The 19976-nt window shown below is 43.9% G+C and overlaps 1 protein-coding gene across 3 annotated transcripts in view; it reads right to left on the reverse strand.

Annotated features, from left to right (window-relative positions):
* Positions 1-19976, reverse strand: part of BCL2 (BCL2 apoptosis regulator) — a gene marked incomplete at its 3' end in the record, with an annotated part of 209876 nt that overhangs the window by 97252 nt on the left and 92648 nt on the right. The gene's annotated exons all lie outside the window — the stretch shown is intronic.

Consider the following 19976-nt stretch of genomic DNA (forward strand, 5'->3'; position numbering starts at 1 on the left):
CTCTAGGAAAGACTTTTCTTTTCTTTTAATCTGGTGCCTACAAAAGCTCAAGCCGCAGTATTACCTTATAGGTTGCCATAGGATAGTTTGGGATAACTATGCCACGGAAGCTAAACAGGAGTTCTGCAGAATCAAACCCACCCCCACTGAAAACAGCAGTATTCGCAGGCGGCTAGATCACATGGAGATCAACAGCTCAAGTATGCAGCAAATTTAACAGCAGTCTGAGAAATTTCAGAAGAAAAAGCGATAGCATCACTGCAGGCCGGGGCATGTATCATGTGAATCAAGTGCTTTTGCCAGACAGAAGCAGCAGCACCAAGGGGAAAAGCTACTGCGGACTGGAACTCTGAAAGTTAAATTCATCACTTGCTTTGCATGTTGCAAATGAAAAGCTGAAGGGAAGGGGATACTGTTCTAGAATTTCTAAAATGTGACACAGTTCCACTGAGGGCATCCGCATAACTCTTTTCACCTTCCTGGCCAAATGGAAACGTATTTTCATGTAACCACCTGTTGAAAATAGGTACAGTATTTATCAGGATGCATAGATCTTTGTATGTCCTCTTCAGGGGTGCGGGGTTAGTCCAAGATGTTTTGCTGCTTGAGGCAAAGGACTAGATGATGCCTCCCCCATTTGTGTTTACAGAAGAGGCAAAATGCATATGGAATGCCAGGCAGATCACCAACTTTGTTAGTCTTGAGAACAGCTAATTAATTTGGTGGTATCTGTTGAATTAAGCCTCCTGCCTCCTTTCCCAAAGATGCAACTGTCAGCAATCATACATGCAAATCTTTGGATCATTGCTGTTATCTACAGTTTCGTTAATCTGACCACTAAGTTACTTCACAGGCTGCTAAGAATGCTCATTTGTGCTTTATGATTTTATGCAGACTAATAAGAATGCACACGGGAGCAGGAGTTGCACAGTTCCTAAGAGCCTCTGTCCAGCAACAGATTTTAAACAGAAGCCATATTTGAAATGAAGTAGGCCAAGGAGCAGCCTCATTGGCTGCTGCCACAGATGAACTCCCAAAATCTGAAACATTAAGAGGGATTGTAGTGTCCATGCTGTAGCCAATGCTTCCAGATATTTTGGACCACAACTGTCATCACCTGCAGCCAGCATGGTCACTGGCAGGGTTTCCTAATCTTGGATCTCCAGTTGCTGTTGGACTACAGCTCCCATCATCCCTGACTACTGGTGGGAGTCGTAACTCAACAGCAGCTGGAGACCTAAGATTGAGAAACAACGGATGGTGGGAATTGTACTCCAGAACATCTGGAGGGTAGCAGGTTGGATAGCCATGGTGGTATTTATACAGAACAAGGAGTCCATATAGACAACAGTCTCCTATGTTCCAAAGGACACTTTGACCAGTGTGGACACCAGCAGAGACCTGGAAGAGCTCTTTCTTTAGGTACCTCAGCTTCCCACCAATGTTTTGGGTCTTTGCTTGCAGAAAGGCAAAGGTGTGTAAAGGAAGGACTCTGATGGAACCACTGGGGAAGGGGATTGAAAAGCCCTTTGCCCATGTCTTATACTCTAAAAAAAAATTGGCTGAGGTGCAGAATGGCATGTGTGACACTGGATCATGAGCTATGCAAGGGACTTCTGGTTGTTGGGCAGCAGGGGGTATGACATCAGGTAAGTCTTTAGTTGCCCATCCCAAGTGAGTCAATAAATCCCTACCTAAATTTTCATTCCAGCCACATGAACTTAACTGGGTGGTCTTGGGCAGGTTTTTAACTCAAACTCAGAACCTGCATCAATGTGGGAAGGATTATATCATCAGCATCAGCATCCAGCATCATCACTATTATCATCACCTTAACTGAACATAACTGAGATAATGTATCTGCCTTGAATGTTTAAAAAGATGTTGCTTTAACGCTAAGGTGTTTGGGATTTTTTTTTTGGCTAATTTAAAACCAAAGTCTGGTTTGAAGGTATGACACCAAGCTGATGTCAGCTGATGTCAGGAGAAAGAGCCAGAAGATGTATCTGTTTAACCTGGATTTACGATTTGGGTCAGGAACTAGGGTGAGTGTTTCTGAGTAAACAGTGGGTGGTAGCAGGCAGCAACTGGCTGACAACAGGCACGTCCAGATGGATGTGTTTTTATTCAATAAACACATTTGCCATATGCTAAGACGATGCATTTTAAACCTGCCCCAGTTTCACATTGCACTTTGTACTTTAATGTGCGTTCATTATTATAGCATTATTACTGTTGTTGTTGTTTTAAAGGATATGATCTGGTCAAAGTTAAGTGCTTTTAAGTTTCATTGACTTCAAAAGGCAAGCGATGCACAGGCCAGCATACTTTCCACTGTAATCAATGGGGCTTAATAGTGCTTAACTTTGCTCACAATGTTTTAAAGAAATGCAGTATGCTGGAAAGAAACACCAGAAAGAAGCCCATTTATTTTTTTTACCACGGCAGATCATGTTAATAAGTGATTTGTTTTTGTAGTGAAACCAGTGCAACAAGTAACCACGGTAAATTAGAGTATCTGAAAAAGGGGGATTTCCAGCAGCCACTTATATTAGCAGTCTTTCTAGTTTCAAAATGAGAGTATTTTAAAAGGCTGATTTGTCATTAAAAAAAATGAAACTGCCTGAACTAATTTGCAAATTGCTGCATACCAACCTAGGGGATTCCCATGTCTGCAAACAAGCCTAAAAAAAAAGTCCCCCTCCCCTCTGGCCACAACAAACTATATTAACTGTTGCATTTGATTCCTTGTGTTTGCTTGCTCTCCCTTTCAGTGTATCTGACATGTTTGGGCTGATTTAAGTTGCTTGAACCAGACTGATTTGAAGGTTGCAACTCTTCCAACTGGCATGGGAAAGCACGGATTCATGTGGGATGGTTTGGTGAATGAGGACTTCAAGGAGACCACTGTGGTTTCTTGGGTCAAAGAGGGAAGTGGTATTCTTTTAGAATCCATGGTTGATGGATTCGCACTGAACTGGTAAACTTCCCAGTGTTGGGTGCCACATGCATCTGAATACCAACTGCTGGGAATCACAACTGGGGAGAGTGCTGCTGTATTCAGGTCTTGCTTTTGGGTTTCCCAAGAGACATCTGGTTGGCTCCTGTGAGAACAAGAAGCCAGACTAGATGGGTCTTTGGCCTTTTATGTTCTTACGCACTGATGCAAAATTCAGCTGCTGGTATATTTCAGAACTGCCTTGGCCAATCATCCAGTCCTAATTTACACAGCTATGAGTCTTGCTCTCTTATAATTCAACTAGTTGCTGTATTTAAAACGGGGTGCTATCAATAAGCAAGCAGAAGTCATTCTTGGAGGCTACTCATGTCAAACATTAAGGGAGATTTTGTTCCTGTTTGGGTCACTTGCTTGAAATCTTTGGCTTGTATTCCACCTGGGATGTGCAGGAGACTATAAATACTTATTGAGAAATTATAATTGTGGGGGCACAGTAATCACATATGCATGGGCTATTACATTACATTATTCTCATGAGCTAAGCTTTAGGCACTCAGTGGACAGCTTTACATCAATCTCAAAGCACTTCCATGCTTCGCGAAGCTCTTGTGTTCGCCAGAGGTTCACACTGTTTCCTACAGTGAATACATGAAGTACAAATGAAAGGAACACTTCTGGAAATGCATGTACCCAGGAACCCTGGTGGGATCATAGTTCCTCTCCACATGTACACAAGGGCTCCAGGGTGTTTATCTATTGTTCATGGTTTTATGATTCTGCTGTGAAAATTGTAATGCCCATTTCTTTGTGGCAAATGTGACTGCTATAGTAGAGAAAAAGATGATTAAGCAGAGATAGGACAGAGCTTTATAAAATTATAGGGATTGATAGGGAGAAAGAATGCATTCTCCCACTCAGCACTGGAGTTCAGGATCACCCATTAGAACTGATTCTTAGTAGATTTGGTGGAGAGCAAAAATGGTACTTTCCCACCAATTAAGGAATTGGTTGCCATAAGATGTGGTGGTGGTTACTGCCTTCGCTGAGATGACACAGATCCACTGAAGGCTTGGGTTAGATGGCCATTATCCACAAAAGCGAAATATTCAGAGACAGAGTCCCTCTGAACACCAGTCATGCAATGGAGGAGACACAACAACAAAGAAGGACTGTTGCCCTCATGCCCTAGTTGTGGGGTCTCCAAAGGCATCTGAGTGGTCATTGCTGGAAATGGTGTGTGAAGACTGCTAGATGTTTCCTTGGTCTGATAAAGGTGTGTTTTCCTCATGCTATGTTCAAGCTGCTTGAGGGACTTTCTATGCAGTAGAAAGTCCCTCAAGTCCCTATGTGGAGACTGGCTTAAACATCCTCTGTGCATCAAACCCACCATGTGGTTTTGCCTGCTGAATCACCCCAACTGCAGATAGGGGGGGGGGTCACATGATGTGATCCTCCCCAGCTGCAACCAATCCCTGCACATAAATGAGCATGCTAAGCACTTTCTTTCCCCACTCCTAAATCCAGCCTTCCAAGTTGTTTCACATACCTGCACATCATCTATTATTTGGCCTCACAATTTGAAAAACGAACAATAAAATTCATTCCTAGCATTCCCTAGACCAGGTGTGGGGAACCTTTTGCGCCCCCCCCCAATAGGTTGCCGAATCTTGCTGGGGCTGATGGGAGTTGTAGTTTAGGAACATCTGGAGGGCCAAAGGTTCCTCACAGCTGCCCTAGAGGAAGTCTTCCCTTCCTTACAAAACTCCTTATTTATGAGAAGAAGGTTGCATTTCAGTGAAAGGGTATATGTGTTTCCTGCAAAAAGTTCCCTGGGATCTTCAGATAAGACTGGGGGCGGGAGGGGAACCTGCCTAAAGCTCCAAAAGAGCCACTGCCAGAAGTGAGACAGAACAAACAACGACCTGTAAGAAACCTTTCTGTGCTTCTATGAGAGAAACCAGTATTGATTGTATGTTAAGAGGTGATTTAGATTGAGGGGAAGAACAAAGACCAGGTCTGCTGCAGAGAAAGAAGAAGAAGAAGAGTTTGGATTTGATATCCCGCTTTATCACTACCCAAAGGAGTCTCAAAGCGGCTAACATTCTCCTTTCCCTTCCTCCCCCACAACAAATACTCTGTGAGGTGAGTGAGGCTGAGAGACTTCAGAGAAGTGTGACTAGCCCAAGGTCACCCAGCAGCTGCATGTGGAGGAGCAGAGACGCGAACCCGGTTCCCCAGATTACAAATCCACCGCTCTTAACCACTACACCACACTGGCTCTCAAGAAAGGCTGCACACTGCAGCAACACATCTAAGCAAGGCAATGTCCTGGCCCGTCTCTCAGAAGAGCCCCTCAGGAACTTCTGGTGATCATAACAATGTGGTTTTCAAATGTGTTGCTTTGAAAGGTCAGCTCCATCACCAGCCACCTTCCACCCCTGAACATTGAAAGCATAGAGGACACACATTGACTCATACGTATTGTGCATTGTCTCATTTGCATTTGGTGAAATCCCTGCGTGGGCCCAATTTAGTAACCAAGTATCGCACCAATTATCTCCCTAGGCAATACGTACTTTCTAAATGCAGCTGCTGCGCTTTTCTAAAACAAACACTCACCCCATTCTGCCTTGCTAAATCATCCATGGTGCGACTTTTGCTGTTATAAACATGTGGGTTAGCAGACACTCAGAAGAAAAAGAAGAAGGGGAGACAAGCAGCAGCAGATAACTGCCCGGCAAAAACATCCCTCTTCTCCCAGGCTTTTGGCTAATTAAGCAATCAATGGCCTTTTAAAGTGGGTAATGTTTTGTTTGTCATTATGAATTTTTGTGTTTTTATGCCGTAAACTGCCCTGCGATCCTCCAACGAAGGGAGCTATAAAACATACATATAGACATTAGTCTCTGGTACATTTCTTTTCTTTTCTTTTCTTTCTTTCTTTCTTTCTTTCTTTCTTTCTTTCTTTCTTTCTTTCTTTCTTTCTTTTTTGCATCCTCCCAACAGGAAATATAATCAGATAATCAGTAGTGGAAGGATGTTAATCTAACTGGGGGAAAAATCACAAGGGAACAGCTGTTGCATCATTTTAACAAATCCTTCCAAGCTCTCTGTACTGAGCACTGAGCTGATGCCTCCGCTGGCCTTTCATTCATGCTAAACTGATTTACTAAAACTGGGCACAACAGGGCTGGAGACCTATGACCCTTCAAGTGTTGCTCAGCTGCTACAGCTCTGACCATCCACGGTAGGTTCCCTACCAGTTGAACTAAAGGGTCAGTATAAACAACTATTAGCCAGTGTGGTGTAGTGGTTAAGAGCAGTGGACTCGTAATCTGGTGAACTGGGTTCGCTTCCCCGCTCCTCCACATGCAGCTGCTGGGTGACCTTGGGCTAGTCACACTTCTCTGAAGTCTCTCAGCCTCACTCACCTCACAGAGTGTTTGTTGTGGGGGAGGAAGGGAAAGGAGAATGTTAGCCACTTTGAGACTCCTTAAGGGGAGTGAAAGGCGGGATATCAAGTCCAAACTCTTCTTAGCCGGGTAACAGAGGGCATGTAACTGCTTGGTCTGCTGTCTGTCCAAGCACAACCAGGCCACAATTTCACCACACACCTGCACCTCCTGGGAGCAGTGCTGGCCCACCCAATAGCCGAGGTGAATCCCTTGCCTCAGACGGCGGTTCAAGAGGAGCAGCAGATCCGTATCTCCTCAGCCTGTGCACCGCTGCCGTGCCTGCCCACAAAGATGCCCACTGCTGCAGCTGCCACTAAGAGTGAAGCATGGTGGGCAAGGTGGCCCTAGATGTCTTATACATAGTACTGAATCTTTTTTATTTTTATTGTTTTACATACTGTGGGTTGTATCTAATGTCATACAACCCACATGTCCATGAATTTCAGTGCATCTGCTTTTTTCCCCCTACAAAAAGAGGTGCCAGTATTCACCATTAAGTTGTTACAGTAAGTGCCACACTTTTTAACAACAACAACAAAAAGAGGTGCCAGTACTACGTACCCTTGAGTACCCATTGGTGGAAAAAACCCACTTCGTGTCATAGTGAGAGCAGGATGCACTGAAATTCGTGGACATGTCTAACTTAGGTCCATTAAGTTCAATGCGTCCACTGTCTGTGGAAGTTAGTTGGGTACAGCCATATACTGTCCAGTTTTGTTTCACTTTTCTTCACTTTGGGGGGGAAAGGAAGCCATACAATTGCTTTACTCACTGGTAACAATTTGTTATACACTTTAACATAGGGTAGAGATGCGGGTGGCGCTGTGGGTTAAACCACAGAGCCTAGCACTTGCCAATCAGAAGGTCGGTGGTTTGAATCCCCGCGATGGGGTGAGTTCCCGTTGCTCGGTCCCTGCTCCTGCCAACCTAGCAGTTTGAAAGAATGTTGAAGTGCAAGTAGATAAATAGGTACTGCTCCGGCGGAAAGGTAAACGGCGTTTCGGTGTGCTGCTCTGGTTCGCCAGAAGCGGCTTAGTCATGCTGGCCACATGACCTGGAAGCTGTATGCCGGCTCCCTCGGCCAATAACGCGAGATGAGCGCCGCAACCACAGAGTCAGCCACGACTGGACCTAATGGTCAGGAGTCCCTTTACCTTTACCTTTAACATAGGGTAACACTAGAAGCAGCCATTCTCTTAGATGTTCTTGTTGTTTCTCTGGGGACAGCACCTAACCGTGGGGAACTTTGTAGTTTTATGAGATCATATGATTAGCGGGGAAGCAGAAGACACATATCTAGATTTGCAAATGACGTGTCTATGACCAGTACACATTTCCCTCACTTGTTTCAGTAAGTTAGGATTATTTTTCATTTCAAAAGGAAAGGCATGAGGTTGCTCTGTGGTTCATAAACTCAGAACATAATGAGCATTAGGGGAAAACAAATACTGTACTTTTCCGTGTATAACACTAGGGTTGGTTTTTTTAACTGAAAAATATTGTTAAAAAAGGGAGGGTAGTCTTATACACAGGGGCAATCTCTCCCCATTTTCTTAACCCCCCAAAATACATGGGGGGCGTGTTATATATGGAAAATTACAGTACATGAAACCCTCACCCATATGTGGTGTGTGAGTGTGTGCATGCATGCATGCAATTCACAATAGAGCCCAAAGAAAATAGGATTTCAGCACAAGAGAAAGTGGGGGATTGACTTTATCTATTCCACAGAATGTTAAGGATCTCACAATGGGCAAAATCTAGGCAAATGTAAGCCCCTTTTCAACATGATGCTATCTATGATTGCTCAGATGTAACTCCCGCTAAGCCAAGTGAGACTCATGCCCAGGTAAATGTGCACAGGATTGCAGCAGTTGAGTCACACTGATTTCAATGAAAATGTAAGCATGGGTTTGCACTTCTCTCATTGAAATCAGTGGACCTTTATCTGAACTACATTGTGCAATGTGTTCAGAACAGGTGTCTTGAGAAAAGGAACAGATTGGATGGGGGCCAATAATCAGAACAGAGACAAGTTAGAGATTTTGATGGTGAATTATGCTGCTCTGGTCGTGCAGAGGAACCCCCAAGGCAGCACCAGAGTTAACACCTTGTTCTGACCAAGAATCAATGTGGAAGGAAGCCTTTTGAGCTTCTGCATCCAGTCCATGTCTTCTGGGCTCCACAACTTTTTGAGAACTACAGTACTTAAAGGGCCTACAGACGGGTATTTCTTCTGTGCTCCCTGTCTGCCTGTCTGGTGCACTTCCTGGTACAACTTAGCTGAATACCACCCTCTGGGATTAATTTTAGGTGGTGTACTAAGTGGGAAAAGTCAACAGAACCTGAATTAGGTAGTGGTTGGATAGAATGTACCACCAATGCAGACCTTACAATTTAAATACAATGGTACCTCGGGTTAAGTACTTAATTCGTTCCAGAGATCCGTACTTAACCTGAAACTGTTCTTAACCTGAAGCACCACTTTAGGTAATGGGGCCTCCCACTGCTGCCGCACCGCCGGAGCACAATTTCTGTTCTCATCCTGAAGCAAAGTTCTTAACCTGAAGCACTATTTCTGGGTTAGCGGAGTCTGTAACCTGAAGCGTATGTAACCTGAAGCGTATGTAACCCGAGGTACCACTGTACCTCTCTATAACTCTTCTCCTCCCCACTCCCTGCTTTGCTTAACATCTACGCTTGTGAAGAATTCAAAAGAACTCAGAAGATTGCTCATTAGTTAGCCTAATAAAAGGCATTGCCCTACTATGAATTTTGGAATATTATGAATTTTGGAGTACAAATATCCCAAAATTCTTCATGTAGGGAATGAGGGTTTGGGTCAGAGATAGCAGCTTGCCTAAGGACATGTTGTGGCTACTACAACATAACATATTTGGTGTAAGAAAAGAAAAGAAAAAAGGTTAAACTAAAACCATGCACAAGCTAAGCTGCAGTAGAATGTGTGGGTTTGTATATACAAAGTGTGTAGGAATGAGGAGCAAAGACAATTGTGAGTGTATATATAGCGTATTGTTTTGTAGAAGGGCATACCCATTCCCACAAGAATGGGAATGAGACAACATTTGATTGGATCCACATGTGGTTTAGCTACTTAAAATGCTACATTATGTCGAAGAGAGGAAGTGCCATTGTTAACAATATTCAGTCCAGTCAGCTGGACTCAATAAAATAAATTAAAGCAAAACCCCAACTTAAGCAATGTTTTTTAATTGAATCAAATCCTTAAACATGAAAAGAATTCTTTCCAACTGGTTCATGATGTAGACAAAAGTATTCCAAAGACACTCCGTTAAACCAGAAATGCTATGTGGTACAAATTTAACAACCACGCAGGTCTTTTCTGACCAATGTTTTACTCACAATCATGATTAGATATAAATTTTTACAGTACTAAAGAACGTAAAATCTAGTCAACCGCCCTGATGAGCTGTACTTCCTGCTGTGTTCACGTGGAAGCTACTTACACATATGGGGGTGCCCCATTTATGTCAACAAAGGGAAACTGGTTCCATCATACAAAGGACCGTCCATAGCTGCCCCCCCCACACTGGAATGAACAGAGCAGCCTTCGCAGATGGGTGGTGCTCTAGACACACACCAGAGTCGCTGCACTGGGATGACTGCCTAACATTTCAATTTCATAAAGGTCCAATTTAGGAGTCATTCCTGTGAAGTCAATGAACTGAGAATCTTTAATGCATACCATGAGCTTCAGGGACAATCCCTGCAATACTCTAAATACCTAAAGTCAGTGGAGCCAAAGATTTATGCTTATTATTATTATTATTATTATTATTATTATTGTTAATTGAATTTATATTGAGTAAAATGAAATCAAAAGAAGCTGCTCTGAGCACTGCATTTTCTGGTTCTGTTAGAATCAGCTTGGTGTTGGTGGACTCCTAGCCAATCACATTTTCTTTGCCCGAAGTCTTGATACTGGGAAAGAAGGAAGAAGGAAGAGGAAGAATGGCACGTTAGCAGCTTTTACCCATTTTAGCTTTTACAGTGGTACCTCGGGTTAAGTACTTAATTTGTTCTGGAGGTCCGTTCTTAACCTGAAACTGTTCTTAACCTGAAGCACCACTTTAGCTAATGGGGCCTCCTGCTGCTGCCATGCCACCGGAGCACGATTTCTGTTCTCATCCTGAAGCAAAGTTCTTAACTCAAGGTACTATTTCTGGGTTAGCGGAGTCTGTAACCTGAAGCATATGTAAGCTGAAGCGTATGTAACCCGAGGTACCACTTTATTTTAAACCACACATACAGGTCCCTTGGAGATCCAATGTTTTTCTCACTATAAACAACTGGTAGGGAATAGGGGTTGAATTTAAACTAGAGGGACACAGAAAGTTGCCTTAGCAGGTGAGACTATTTGCCCACATGGCAGACTTGCCTACGCTGATTGATAGCAGCTCATCAGGGTCTCGGGCACTGATTTTTTCTCCATTGTCTACTATCTGGTCCCCTTTTTGTTTGTTTTAACAAAAATGAGAAATAAAAGAAGTCAGAGGTTGACCCTGCAAGCCTTCTGTGCGCAAGAGAGACCCTGATTCAATCCCTGGAACCATCAGTATTATTATTACTATTATAATTTTATTTCTATTTCGAAAAGATCAGTTAATGGAGGGATGGAGAACTGGCAATTACAGAAGAAGGAGGATGTATACTCAAAGGTGGGCCATTCTCGAAGGCTTTTCTTAGCAAGCTACCAATGGGACAGGGACGCGGGTAGCGCTGTGGGTTAAACCACAGAGCCTAGGACTTGCCGATCAGAAGGTCAGCGGTTCGAATCCCCACAACGGGGTGAACTCCCATTGCTCAGTCCCTGCTCCTGCCAACCTAGCAGTTCGAAAGCACGTCAAAGTGCAAGTAGATAAATAGGTACTGCTCCGTCGGAAACGGTGTTTCCATGCACTACTTTGGTTCACCAGAAGCGGCTTAGTCATGCTAGCCACGTGACTCGGAAGCTGTACGCTGGCTCCCTCGGCCAATAAAGCGAGATGAGCGCCGCAACCCCAGAGTCGGTCACGACTGGACCTAATGGTCAGGGGTCCCTTTACCTTTACCTTTTACCAATGGGACACACTGTGTCTGAGACCAGAAGGCCATCAAATTTGGTACAATGCATGTTTCTAGGGCAGCACCTCTTTGCTTCCTCTTCCCCTATTGTGCTCTGTCCTCACCCCCCCTTTTTTCTGCATACATTCTGCCACGAAAAGAAATGCATCCCCACCTGGTTCAGTGTATGACTACCTTTTCCTACAGTTAACATCTTTCATATTGTAACCATCCCACAGACACAATGGGTGGGTGGGAATGGTTTCTGATGTCAAGCAAAGCAGGCACGTCCCTCTTATGGAAACCAAAGAGGATTCAGATGAATTGTCAAAAAAAAAAAAAAAGGGGGGGTTTTAAATAGCCGACTGATGTTTTTCTGTACTGTAGGATCCATTCAGTTCCTGTGTGTCGCTGGTGTGAATGAAAGAGATTCGTTGCTGAGCAAACAGATAAGGCTGAGATTGCAGGAACTGATCAATACCTTGAGATAGGGCATGATGAGAATACCTAGCAACCTCTGCTTTTCTGAACACCTGGGAGATGAATGAATTAGGAGGGGTGGAGGGATGTGTGTGTTTGTGTGTGTGGATATATATATATATATATATGCAGGTTTTGGTGTCTTCGGGTGTCTTCCCGTGTAAGAGTCGGGGTGTCTGTGCAACGTTTCGACGAGGTCTCACTCGTCATCTGTTCCAGTAACAAGAAGCCGAAAGCACCAGCCTGAAGATGACGAGTGAGACCTCGTCGAAACGTCGCACAGACACCCCGACTCTTACACGGGAAGACACCCGAAGACACCAAAACCTGCATTCCTGTACCCGTGAAAATCTACGAAAGCATATATATATATATATATATATATATAGCAGGTTAACATCCTGCTTTAATTTAAGTACGTACGTAGTACAGCAGAGAGTTAAAGAGAATGAACTGTGAGCCAGGAAGTCTGTGGTTTTTTGAATCTCACCTCAGCCATGAATTCACTCAGTGGCCTTGGGGAAGTGGCTTTAGCACGCTTTATACATTTATGGCGCATACGGTGAATGAGCATGAGGAGGGGAGAGGGTCACAGTGCCAAGCCCTGCTCCCAACTCACATGCGCTCTTTTTTTTTGGGGGGGGGCGTGTTTTGGAAATGCAGATGTCTTTACTGATGTTATTATTATACAGTGGTATCTCGGGTTACAGACGCTTCAGGTTACAGACGCTTCAGGTTACAGACTCTGCTAACCCAGAAATAGTGCTTCAGGTTAAGAACTTTGCTTCAGGATGAGAACAGAAATCGTGCTCCGGCGGCGTGGCAGCAGCAGGAGGCCCCATTAGCTAAAGTGGTGCTTCAGGTTAAGAACAGTTTCAGGTTAAGAACAGACCTCCAGAACGAATTAAGTTCTTAACCCGAGGTACCCCTGTGGTATTATGCTTCGTGCTGAACACCACCTTGCTATATTTTTCTGAAAGTGTGATTTCTAAACATTTTAATAAATAAGTAAGCATTCGCTTGTATGCACGTATAAACCGTACAGACGCATTCTGGTGTACTCTTTTTTCTTTTGCTTCTCTTTTTAGCAACTCATATAACCTCTTGAATTCAGGGCAAAGTGAGGTCATTTCAAAATAGCTCGATATAGCAGGGATATATTACAGGGATGTCTAAGTCAAGAATGGAGGAACTGTAGCCAGACATTGTTGGGAACTCCTCTCAGGCCTTAGCCAGCATAGCCAATGGTCCTGATGGCTAGCTCAGTCAGCAGAGCATGAGACTCTTAATCTCAGAGTTGTGGGTTCGAGCCCCACGTGGGGCAAAAGATTCCTGCACTGCAGGTGATTGGACCAGACAGGTGTTGTGGTCCCTTCCAACTCTACAGTTCTATGATTCTATAGTGGAATCTGTAGTACAACAACAAATGGAGGTTCCTCCTCCCTGCCCCCAAGTGAATAAAAAAGCAGTCGTTGAAACTAGTACCTCACTCAAAGGCAAGATTAAACCAAACGTTCCCCTATTACCAAGGCTACCAATCATGAATATGGTTCTCTTTTGATCACCCAACCTACTTGTCTCTCATTAAATAGAGATTCACTAACAATGAATGAGATCTTTATACCCACCAGCATAGGGGAAACTAGGACACCCATTTGGTTATAAAACAGCCTTTGATGAAGGAGCTAGTTTTGTTACCAGGGCTGTGTTGAATTGCCCTCTGTGTTTTATTTCATACAGAGGCTGAAAAGTTTAAAATAATAGAAGAAGAGGGCCTGTTTTTAGTGGAGACTGGAAACTAGACTCTACCTGAACGTTCTGTATCCTGGACTTGGCTTCATTTGTCTGTTTTTCTTAGCAAATCTAAACAAGCTTTTCCTGTTCCTCATGTTTGTGTATATAAAATAGGGGGGGGGGGGTTCATTTTTTAAAAAAAAGAAAAGAAGAAGAAGAAGCTGACGTCACAGAAAATACCTAGAATTACTGAGTTAAGATTCATTTTTAATCTTGCAAACAGAAATGTATACAGGTTTGCTTTAAGACCCTTCTCTATTCTATATCATGTGTAGCTACCATAGTGACCTCCAGACAATTTGGACTATTACTCCCATCAGCCCCAGCAAACATGAGACAGGCAAAGTACCCCTTGTGACTGTCAACGGCTGAGTGTTCAAATCCCCTCTAAAGGCAACACAAGCAAAAGAAGCAAATGGAAGGAGAGAAAGCCACAGATCTGAGGAGAGGAAGGGAAGGAGAGAAAGGAAGGTTAGATCATGGCCCTAGAGAAGAAGGCTACAGAGAGGAAATGAATCTGGGAGGGCAAACAGGCAAAGGAGATGAGGTGTGTATGGCCTGGAACCGCAGGGGGGGGGGGAGGACTAAAGTTCATGTATTGATTTGAAACACCTAGTAGAATTTTTGTTTGCAGGCCTCTCTCTTAAATCGTGTGCTCTGGTATAGGACACTCACCTGATGCTATCTGTGAAAGGTTACAGCATTTGCTGATATGCTTTGGAGGTGCGATTTACTTTCACACAGAACTGGGCAGGTGGAAGATAGCCAGAGGTCACCAGGTCCAGGCCCATACAGTGCCTCCTTTATATCTATATCCAAATGGCACTAACGGAAAGGCCTCCTCCAGCATCGAGCTTGTAGCGCATCAGAATCAGAGAGTAAGAGTGTTGCTAGAGAAACCGGGGCGGCAAAAGTGTGTTTAGAGAGAAAATACCTGCATGGCTTGCGCAAGAAAGCCAGCAATAGATGAGGCAGCAAAGAATGTTGAACGAATGGTGGCAAACTCCCCACAAGACCATGCACGTTTAAACAAAGCGATGGATTCAGGATAAAGCGGAAATCTTATCTGTGGAGTAAGTCCCTTCTGTATTCAGAGAGGCTTGTGCTACATGCTGGTTGCACTGAGGTCCCACTGAAATCAAGGTCAAGAGCTAGTCCCAAGGCACACTGATTTCAATGGGAGCTGACTCATTTTGTCTGGATCCAACCCGAAGTATATGCACTCCAGAAGCAACACAATTGCTTACCTTATTCTAGTTGCACCAGCTTGTGCCAATATCATGTCAGAGGCACAGGCCTCCTCCAAATGTTTAAAAACCACGAGCCAGCTTCCCTCCTTAAAAATGAGGAAATTAAGGCTGCTTCCAGACATTTGACTATTCCAGGCATAGGCAAACTCAGCCCTCCAGATGTTTTGGGACTACAATTCCCATCATACCTGACCACTGATCCTGTTAGCTAGGGATCATGGGAGTTGTAGTCTCAAAACATCTGGAGGGCCGAGTTTGCCTATGCCTGGACAATTCAGTAGCTCTCAGTCACTGCTGTTCTACTTTAAGCTAGAAGTGGAGCATCAACTCTATTTCCAGATTTCTAATGGCCCATAGTAGGCTAGGTTACTTGAAAGCCTTCTTCTATATGTGAACACTTTCGGTGGCCCTGTTCCAAAATCACCAGCAAAATTATGTAAGCTTGCTAACCACCAGGGAAAAGGGCTTTTCAGTAGGGATATTCTGGTTATTGAAAAGTATTCGCTGAGGTCACCTGGCACCTTCATTCTGGTCTTTATGGCAACAGATGATGAACTTTCTGTTCACTCAGGCCTTTTAATTAACTTATTTAGTACTGACCTCTCAGTGCTTTAACTTTGGGGTTGCAGTGAGTTTTGTTTTCTTGCTGTATTTATACTGTTTATGATTTTATGGGTTTAGGGCACCCATCGATCTTTATGGAGTGGCATACAAATACCTTTGCAAATTAAAAAATGAAGTAGTCACTCCTCCTTTTCCCAGCCACCTGAATGTTGTCTGTGGGGGGGAAAGGGTTAAATACTGTTGACACTCCCAGCCATATTCCCAAGCATTTTGTTTTTGTTTTTGGTATGGATACATAGGCAATCCTATTTGGTATGGGAAGGGTTAAAGTGATAGACGTGATAAGTTAAAGCTGATTCCTAGAAAAGAGAGACAGGTCATAGAAAAGGAAATGGGTAGAGAAATCAGAACAGCAGAAATAAAGGCCATCTATACCTGGGGAAATTCCATAGATATGCCATTGAGCTAAAAACAAAAGAACAAAAGTCAGATTTTCTGAGCTCTGAAAAGGAAATGGAAGCTGAACAGGGAAAACGTGAGACGGGGAAGTTTTCTTAATGATATCATGCAGATGCCCACAAAAGGTGAGTGAACGAGGAGTAGCTATTCCTCCGTAAATGCTGAGTGTGGAAGCAGCCTAGCATTCACAGAGTTGACTTTATTTGCCTTCTCATTTTTAAATGTTTCGCTTACACTTGAGTCAGGTTTTCCAAATTTTTCTTGGCAACCATGAGGTCAAGGTTCTTAAAGGGAAAAAAAGGGGAAAAAAAGATAACTCATAGTTCCACCCAATTATATAACTCCAGGAATTAAGGCTTAAAGAATAGCATTAAGCATCATGAGACTCGGGTTAAAATATGAACTCTGGAAACACTGCTATTCCTTGGCAAATAACTTCAAAGTGTTTCAGATCTACCTATGGCTACCATGAACTAGCCTTCGGAGAGCTGCACTGCCAAGTGTCACAACAACATCATTCACAGAGGCTCAAGGCAAAACCAAAAAGGGATTATCTTAACGACCTTGCACAGGTTATTAAATGTACTGTCAGCATGTGTTTGGATCTATGGGTGTGAAATCCCAACCTTATGACTTTTAGTCAACAGAAGTTGAAACAACACAACCATAAGTCTTCCCCTCACCTCCAGCAATACCTAACACTTGGATTTAGGAACGACCATTAGCTCTGAGATTTTACTATTGTCCCATTCTCATTTAGGGAACAATGACTGCCAGCTTGGTCAATGTTCTGGCAATTGCTTTGTGTCGCCATGTATCCAGGCAACAATGACACACTGTGCAATGAGCAGTACACCAGCAGTGAGGTTTTAATGCTTTTAAGTTGCTACCCAGCATCTTGTATTTTTGCAAAAATGCACTTAGCTGCCTGAGAAACCCCCGAGAACGAACCTAGAAGCCAGATCCCAAAAGCTAGGCATATTTAATCAGAATTAAGTCTCACTACACTGGATGGTGCTTAAGGTTGCTAAGTCCCCTTTCACACATGGGGTCATGCCTTGAGCCCTGCCACCAATTACACATGGCTCCATCTTGTCCCACTTGCATGCGCAGGTATGGTCACCTGAGGTGGGAAGCCTTCATTCACAGACCCTGGATCCTGAAACATTAGTCTTAGTTTGACAACCGCAGTCTTGCAGTGAAATAAGCAAAACAACCTAGTTTCTCTTTCCTCATGTGAACAATGGAATCTCCTCAGAGTAGGGTGTCCATTGTGTCTCTGTCTGAGTCACTGAACTGATTGTGCCTCCTTTTACCCTGGAGGTGTGCCCAGGATCATGACATGCAGAATCACAGAAATGAGAGAGAGAGAGAGAGAGAGAGAGAGAGAGAGAGGATGGTGTACTGGTTACAGTGGCAGCCTAGGACCAGGGAGACCCAGATCTCCATTCAGCCATGAAGCTTGTTGACTGTCAGACACCATCAGTCAGCCTATGCTACCTCACAGAATTGTTATGAGGATTAAATAGGAAGGAAGATTTTATATATATATATATATATATATATAAACAACATATGGCTTTTTTCAGCACCTCTCAGGTGGGCGCCACTGCCATTCTAAGAGAACAATGAAGAAGTTCATTGTTATGTACTGAAGTTCTCACCCTGGGCCAGCAGGGGGATACTGTAGATAGTTTTCACTCAGGTCCACATATGCAAATAAGGGATTGAAAGTGACGTTCAGTGATTGGATAGTTACAGAAAGTGGTTACTGTTGCGTTCTAGTGGAGCTCTATATAAGCAGGCTGGCTGAACCCTTCAGTTCAGTTCTGTTCTGGCCTGTAAATAAACAAGAGCTGTTTGAAGAATCGCTGTGTCATCTGATATGTTCACCCACAACTTAACATTCATGGTGAGCTCCGGCACCTATTTTTCTAGAAAACTATCTATCTATCTATCTATTGTCTTACCGCTATTCCCACACTAAAAGGTTTGTCTTTAGCATAAGAGTGAGCTATGCCTTCAATTTCACTTGAGAAAAAAAGTGTCCTCCAATTATAGGTTGTTTTGGAAATGCTACCATAAATAATATATAAAAGTGACATGATTTAGGAGCCAGGTTTCCCGCAGTTTATAGACTGGATCTATAAACAAGCCCTTTCTCTCTATATTTACAGTCAGGGGTTGCCTAAAGTCAAGGCACGGCAAACTGCAACTTATACTTGCCATACATAACTTATGTTCCAGGTGCCATTGTTTTGCTGGAAACAAAATAGGTGGCAGCACATCAAAAACGGATACTTTAACGGCTGCCCAGTGTGCCAGACTTCAAGAGGGGGAGCACAAGGAAGAAGCTTGTCTCAAATGTTGCCGCCTTCTCTATTAGAGAGAGACTCCCTAACCATTTTCTCCACCTATTAAATCATGCCTGGGCAAACAAACGACTGTGTCCTGCCCCAAAATACATTGCTTGCAGCAGTTTTGTTGAAAGCTCCTTGCTGCTCACACACCCAGTCAGGCCTGCAGCGAAGCCTGAAACTGTGCCTGTTTATAGTGGTTACCTTTCCTTCAAGTTGCATTTAAGGTAAAGGTAAAGGTAGGGACACGGGTGGCGCTGTGGGTTAAACCACAGAGCCTAGGACTTGCCCATCAGAAGGTCGGCGGTTCGAATCCCCTCGACGGGGTGAGCTCCCGTTGCTCGGTCCCTGCTCCTGCTAACCTAGCAGTTCAAAAGCACGTCAAAGTACAAGTAGATAAATAGGTACCACTCCGGCGGGAAGGTAAATGGCGTTTCCATGCGCTGCTCTGGTTCGCCAGAAGCGGCTTAGTCATGCCGGCCACATGACCAGGAAGCTGTACGTCGGCTCCCTCGGCCAATAAAGCGAGATGAGCGCCGCAACCCCAGAGTCGGTCACGATTGGACCTAATGGTCAGGGGTCCCTTTACCTTTAAAGGTAAAGGTAAAGGACCCCTGGATGGTTAAGTCCAGTCATAGGCGACTATGAGGTTGTGCCGCTCATCTCACTTTCAGGCCGGGCGGGAGCTGGCATTTGTCCACAGACAGCTTTCCGGGTCATGTGGCCAGCATGACTAAACCGCTTCTGGTGCAACAGAACACCATGACAGAAACCAGAGCACATGGAAATGCTGTTTACTTTCCCACTGCAGCGGTACCTATTTATCTACTTGCATTGGCGTGCTTCAAAGGTTGGCAGGAGCTGGGTCAGAGCAACAGGAGTTCACCCCGTCGCGGGGATTCGAACCGCCGACCTTCCGATCGGCAAGCCCAAGAGGCTCAGTGGTTTAGACCACAGTGCCACACACGCCCCTCAAGTTGCATTTACCATGGCTGAAATGTAGAAATGTGTAATAAAATATAGTGCATATAGGAAACATAGTAACTTCGACTCTTAACTTGCATCCATGGTGACGTTATTACTTACTTAGCCAAGAACATCACACTTTAGTGTACTGAAATGCACACTCACTATGTTTATTTGGCATGAATGTGTCCAGCGGTTAAGGCAGAAGGCTGGTATGAGATAGGTTCCATATCTCTGCACATTATTTTGCATATATCTAGATACTGAGGTTGTTTATGTAGCTTCTGCAGCAAGAGGAACTATATAAAACTTTTAAAAAATCGCTTTAAATAGCTTTTTTACTAAAGTTCCATGTTTACCTCAGAGGTGGTTTATGGCAACTGTTTCCCTCCTCACAAGGCTCTGAGAAGAGGATAGCGGAACCAAAAGTGATAGATAAAGCTAAGGCAGAGACCTCTCTACAGCCCAAATGGGAGCCATATAAACTAGCTGTTGAAAGAACAATGGCAACAAACAGAGGAGTTTTAAACAAAGAAACAATAGTCATTTGTTTCAAATATAATTGCCGGGAAAGAACAGTACTGGCAAACTTTGGGCATAATCCAGT

The sequence above is a fragment of the Podarcis vaucheri genome, assembly GCF_965113315.1.
Source record: "Podarcis vaucheri genome assembly, chromosome: 8".
Lineage (NCBI taxonomy): Eukaryota > Metazoa > Chordata > Lepidosauria > Squamata > Lacertidae > Podarcis > Podarcis vaucheri.